This window comes from Triturus cristatus, chromosome 2_1, assembly GCF_964204655.1.
Source record: "Triturus cristatus chromosome 2_1, aTriCri1.1, whole genome shotgun sequence".
Lineage (NCBI taxonomy): Eukaryota > Metazoa > Chordata > Amphibia > Caudata > Salamandridae > Triturus > Triturus cristatus.
The window spans coordinates 3,803,709-3,810,748 of record NC_140581.1 but is presented as its reverse complement, the minus strand read 5'-3'; positions in this window follow the sequence as shown (position 1 = coordinate 3,810,748).

The following is a 7,040-nucleotide window of genomic DNA, read 5'->3' as shown; positions in this document are numbered from 1 at the left end:
AAGTAAAAATAAAGCAAAGTTTTCAGCAAAGGTTTCTCTTCTCCCCTTTGGCAGCAAGGTCACCACTGCAGGCCAATCCCCCAGGACAGGGACAGTCTTCCTCCTACAGCTTTCCCGGTGCCTCCTCCTCAGGCAGAGATTCTTCTTGGTCAAAAGCGGATCTAGTTTCTTAGGAGCAGGGCTCCTACATTTATACAGCAAATCTTTTGTTCTCCCAGGCCAGGGGGGCCCTCGCCTAGTCCAGTCCAGTTTCTGAGCACTTTGTTTACGCGATGCAGGCTTCTTCTTTCAGAGTGCAGGGCAGAGTCATCAGACGCTCCACAGGGGGCAGAGCCGGCATTGAGGTGGCAGAGCACTGTCCTATTCAGAGCCTAGGAGCACTCCTCCCACCCATCTACCTGCCGATCGTCCTATTCACCACCAGGCTTCCTAGCCCTGCCCATCTGGGTTCCCCCAGCCCTGTCACTCACACGAGCCAGACATCAGATACACATCACGCAGAGGCGGCTGAAATGTTTAGGCAAGCAAAGGCCAACTTTCTAAAAGCGGCATTTGCAAATCCGGAATATTAAAATAAACCTTGCGAAAAGATGTACCTTATTATTCCGAGTCCAGGCATACTAAACTTGATCTTCTACCATGTTCCCTGGGTCGGTTAGGATCATAGGGTGTAACAATCCAGGCCGCCCATACTGGCCTATGAGAACAGGGTAGCCTTGCAGTAGTGAACAACAAGATGGCGGTCATTCACTACTAGGACATGCCACGCATCCAGGCTTGTCCTACCTTAGGCTTACAACGCACCCTGCCCGTGGGCCTACCAGAGGGGTGACTAACATGCAGCTAAGGGAAGGTTTCAGGGACCGGCAAGTGTGGGCACTTGCCAGTCAGCATGTCAGTACCAGACTGCACGCAGGTTCTGCGATGGCAGACCTTAGACATATTTTACCGGCCGCTTCTGTGGGTGGCACAACCCGTGCTGCAAGCCCACCAGCGGTGTTTGCCTTTACATGCCCTGGCGCTCCTGGCGCACTTTACTGGGGTCTGATAGTAAATCAAACAATCCAATCATGGAATCCAACCAACATATACAATTTACAAAGGGAGCACTCGCACCGCGACACTGGTTGGCAGTGGCACAGCGCGCTGAGCGGCCAACACCCTAAAACACATGAGGCACAGCGACAAAAAGAGTAAGGGAGACTCACGCCAAGGTGCCAGGTCTAACAGTTGGTCTCTCTAGAAGATCCTCGTCCCCGAGCCTGCAGCCTTTGTTCCCTTTTCAAGATCTCCTTTGATTAACATTGAGCGCCAGTCGGCTCAAAAGCACCCTGGACCCAGCCGCCCGAGTGCCCCTGGCAGTGCCACCTCTACTCTGATGTACTTCCCCATTTGCCCTGAGCAAGTGACCAGGAGCCCAGCTCCCACAGCCGCGTGCCCTGCTTGCCAGCAGCCACCAACCGAAGGCCCCCTGCCTTCCATTGGATAACATTGGGTCTAACTACCTCTGCACCTGGCTGCCCCAGCGCCGCTGAGGGTGTACCTACCTGACCCTGGGAGACCCCTGAGTCTGTGCCCAGAACCTTAACTCTGCCAGTCGAGTACTTACCTAAAAGCCAATAATTCACTTTTCTTCCATAGGGTAACATTGACTGGTTTCACTTGGAAATTCTTCTAAGTGTGGAGTTTTGAAACTTTAAAATATTCATCTAAAAGCAGCCGAACTACGAATTCTGATTTACTCACCTGTTATCAGGAGAGACCCCAGTGCTGCATCTTTGAGCCCAGTACTGACCCTGAAAAGTAATTCTAACCGTACTGACCAGTAACTTGAATTTCCTTCCATAGGATATCATTGTCTGCTTTTTTATGCTGAAAATTTTGTAAGTGTCGATTTTTTAAACTTATAAATATTCTCTAAAAATCGTGCCAACGATAAAAACGTAATTACTTGCCTGTTTTAGATAGAGGTCCCAGTGCTGAGCCTAGGAGCCCAGCACTGGATTACAAAAGTAACGTGAACATACTTTACCTGCACATTGAATTTCCTTCCATAGGATAACATTGGTAATTTCACCTGGAAAAGTTTCTGTCAACTTTTAAAATACAATAATATTCCTTAAAAATCACTACTGTAACCAAAACACTTTTACTTAACTGTTTACAGGACATGTCCCAGGACTGAATCTAGGATCCAGTCTTGAGGTTAGAAAAGTAATCTACAAAGTAACTAATTGCATTTAACTAGAAATTCCCATTGAGCTCAATGTTGCATTGTGTTTGAAATTGTGTTGCCAATTGCAATAAACTGTAACAATTGTAATCAAAAAGTCTATTGCCTATTTGAAAAGTATTTAACTAAAGTAACTTATCCTGAGAACGTATATTTTAATTCCTTGTTGGTTCTAAAATAAAACAACTATATCTTTTGATACAAACCATTGGCCTAGAGTTCAGTTCTTGAGTGTGTGAGACCATTTGCTGACTGAGTGTGTACGACAAATGCTTTACACTGTCCTCTGATACTGTCTTACTGCTCGACGAAGCTACCACTTTAGAGAGTAAGGTTATATCTAACTTTAACCTCGGCCAAACCTCTGGAGACTGTGGACTCTGTGCACACTGTACCTTACTTTGGTCCAGTATATATTGAGCCACTTTCCTACACAGTGTGTAAAGTATTTGCACAAAACCAACAATAATACAATGTAAGCACTACAAAAGGACACCACACCAGTTTAGAAAAATGTCCAATATTTTTATATACTTAAACAAGACCAAATATGATAAAAATCCACAATACAGTACTTTAAAAATAGTTGCTTAACCAGATGTCTTTAAATCGCAAAAATAAGTTGAAAACATAGTACGTACGAGTCGGTAGCTCGGTCCGAGTCTACCGCAGTGCTGAAAATAACAGAGTCTCACAGTGCTAGCTGACTGCGTCGGTAGGGGCAAGCAACAGTGGGACAGACTCGTTAACAGTACCTTTCTTAGTGCAACTCACACAGAGATGCGTGTCGGTCGTGTGATCCGTCGCGGTTGCGATGCAGAGTGGAAGCGCTGCACGGTGCGGTGTCCATCGATGCGGTGCGAGCAGCGGCTCTGTGACGATCATCCAGATGGCGTCAGTGAGACCAAGGCGGGTGGTGCAGGTCAAGACGGTGCTCGATGCGGTGCTGGCAAGTTGCAATGCAGCAACATAGCCGGTTGGCGGGAATCGGTGCTGGCCGAGCTGGACAGCTGTACGTGACAAGGTGGTCACAGGTGTTGAGCCAGCGGCTACCGAGTCGGTGAGACCAGGCCAGCGAAGTGAAACATGACAGTGCTGGATGCGGTGCCTCTCGATGCGGTGCAGGCAACGGCTCAGTGACGATCATGCAGACGGCATCGGTGAGACCAAGGCGTGCGGTGCAGAGCGAGTCGGTGCAACCTGTGGTGCCTTCAGGACACAAGGCCAGCGGCGGAGTCGGTTGACGGAGTCAGCTGATGGAGTTGGTTGCGGTTCCCTCTTCTCTGTGGCAACTGAAACAGAGGTTCCAGGAGCAGTACCCAAAGGTTGGCGAAGTCTTTGCAGTCCCTGAGACTTCTTAACAGTCGGTGAGACCAGGCCAGCGAAGTGAAGTGAGACGGTGCTGGATGCGGTGCCTCTCGATGCGGTGCAGGCAACGGCTCTGTGACGATCGTGCAGACGACATCGGTGACACGGAGTCAGTTGATGGAGTCGGCTGACGGAGTCGGTCGCGGTTCCCTCTTCTCTGTGGCAACTGAAACAGCGGTTCCATGAGCGGTACCCAGAGGTTGGTGAAGTCTTTGCTGTCCCTGAGACTTCTTAACAGGAGGCCAGCTCGGTTTCAGGCCCTTGGAGATACTCAGCACAAGTAGAGAAAGTTCAGTCCAGTCCTTTCACTGCCCAAGGCAGAAGCAGCAGCTGCAGGCCAACCCAACAAAGCAACAACGCAGCAAAGGGGCAGTACTCCTCCTGGCAGCTCTTCCAGCTCTTCTTCTTGGCAGGTTTCTTGATTCCAGTGAGTTCTAAAGTCTTGGGGTCAGGGCCCCAATATTTATACCAGCAATTCCTTTGTCCTCTGAAGATAGAGGTGCCTGTACCTAGTTCAAACCAGTTTGGGGGTGCATTCTGCCAGGGTGCACCTTCTTCCTTTGTCAGTGTGGGCCAGGGTGCTCAGACGCACCACAGGAGGTGGAGCCGGCATTGTGGAAGGCGAGCCCAGCCCTATTCAGACCCAGGTGCTACTCCTCTCACCCATCTATGTGTAGATGTGCCTACTCAGCCCTGCTGACTCACCAAGTCTCCCCCAGCCCAGGTCACTCACAAACCAGACAGCTAATACACAAGCTAGCAGAGGCAGGCTGGATGGTTAGGTCAGAAAATTCCCACTTTCCAAAAGTGGTATTTTCAAACACAGAATGTTAAAACCAACTTCACTAAAATATGTATTTTATCATTCTGAGTTCAGGCATACAAAACTCGAATTTCTATCATGTTCCCTGGGTCAGTTAGGATCATAGGATGTAATGATCAAACTGCCCATTCTGGCTTATGGAGAACAGGTAGCTTTGCAATAGTGAAAAACGAAGTAGGCTGTAATTCAATATCAGGACATGCCACACACACCAGGGCATGTCCTACCTTTCACATACAAGGCACCCTGCCCATGGGGGTACCTTGGCCCTACCAGAGGGGTGACTCACATGTAGCAAAGGGAAGGTTTAGGGACTTGCTAGTGGGTGCACTTGCCAAGTCGACATGGCAGCCCCCGGCTGCGCACAGGCTCTGCAATGGCAGGCCAGAGTTACACTTTACGGGCTGTTTGCGTGGGTGGCACAATCCAGTGCTGCAGCCCACCAACAGCATTTGATTTATAGGCCCTGGCACACGCAGTGTACTTTACTAGGGACTGACACATACATCAAATAAGCCAATCATGGAAACACCAATCCATAACACATTTTATATGGGAGCACTTGCACTTTACCACTGGACAGCAGTGAGGAGAGTGCGCAGAATCATTACACCAGTAAAAAACGGGAGGTCAGAAAGCAAAAATTCAGGGGAAACACGTCAAAAGATGCCAGGTCTAAGAGTCCCTAAAAAGCAATAATCTATATTAACCTGTCAGGGCCTTTGCTGGGGATGGTTTCAGTGATATGTTTGCGACTGAAAAACAACGGGAGGAAAGGTCTACCAAAAGGATTTTTACAAAATGGTTAGCCACATGAAACCTGAATTTAATGAACTCCACGAGCCCTGGTGAATTCAGGGGACAAGCTGAAGGTTCTCTGCTCTGGGCACAAGCCACACTGGAGTAAGGATTTTAAATACCTGCAGAAATGGACTCCCCATTACTTTTAGGTACAAACATATGTTCACCTAACAAGTCTATAACTGCCTGAAACTAAGTGTAAGGTTCCCTGGGTGATCAGGACCCCAGACTGTTGAACGCCCCAAACCCAACCCCTTGACTAACACAGTTTTGCCTAAATCTAACGGGACTCTATCTTCACCATTCAACACAAACCCCAAGCAATAGCCAGCGCTTTATAAAAAAATCTTAAACCATAATAAAACAAGTATTGGCATAGCCAAGAGGTCTCGCCTTTGGGACCTCATAAGTATTTAGTTATGCAGCACAATATCCTTGGTGCAGCAACATTAACTGTTGCATGGTTAAACACTTATAAGGTCCCAAAGGCGAGACCTATTGGCTAGAGGCCAAGCAAGGGGGGTTCCCTATCCAGATCTGCAGTGGGAATTTGCCAGACAATTTACAATAAGATGTTTTATGCTTCATGGACATTTTCAGGGTTGTCTTTGCTTTGTTGTGAAAACTAATGAGCAGACCGAAACGAAAATCTGAACCCATCGACCATGACGAGAAAGGAAAGCCAGATGGCGCCTCGTCATTGTGCGCGTAACGGCACGCTCTATGCCAGACAAAAAGCTGTGGTCAGCTTTTTACAGCCCACATACTAAATGTCTCACCAGAGCTGCGCTTGCGCTGGCTCAGGCGAGACCTAAAAAGGGAGCGACAGTAAGACAAGCATTGCATTGATGGAGCAGAGGCTTATATCGGCCATTATTAGCCCTGACCCACTTCTTTGTCTCCAATGGAGCTCTCAACATTCAAATGTTCTAATAATGTATATATGTGTGCAACTTACATAGCGCAAATTTGGCTACAGAGGAATGCCGCACTGTCTGGGAGTGCGGCCATAATATAGGGGTTTACAATGTGGAGGGCATGGGTGCTGGAGTGAGGCTTGTTATGTTATGTTAATGCTGTTTTCTATATCACCCGGGGGCTTCTCGGCGCTGTTGAGGAGCATGATAGGGAGGAACAATGAATGTTAATACAGATAGGCTTTTAGTTGTTTTCTGAAATTGCTGTAAATAGGGATCTCACAGAGAACTAAAGGTAGCTTATTCCAGTTCCTTGGGGCCAGATAAGAGAACGCTTTGCCCCCGTGCGAGTTGGCATATTCGGGGCACACACAAAAGGCCTTGGGTGCTTGATCTGAGATTTCGGGAAGGCACGTAAGTTTTCTTTGAAGGCAGAGTGGACCTTTGCCCCTCAGAGTGTTATAGGAGAGGCAGCAGATTTTAAAGTAGGATCACTTCTTCACAGGTAGCCAGTGCAATTCCCTCAGCAGAGGCATGGAAGGAGTGCCCGCTGAGCGGTTCAAGATTAGTCTTGCTGCGGTGTTCTGGACCACCTGTAGCTTTGTAAGCAAAGTCTCACCCACTTCGGCCAGCAGGGCATTCCCATAGTCCATTCTACTGATCACCATCGCCTGGACAAGGGTTCTGTGGGAGTTAGTGGGGAGGAAAGGAAAAATTCTACGTAGGAGGCACAAGTTATAATAACAGGAGCTGGTGGTGGCAGCAATATGGTCTTTCATAGTTAGGGTATGGTCAAGTTTTATCCCTAAGTTTCTTATACTTTGTTTGGGTACGGGAACTTCTCCCAGTTGGTGTGGCCACCACTCATCCGACCACAGGGTAGGAGCCTTCCCCATTA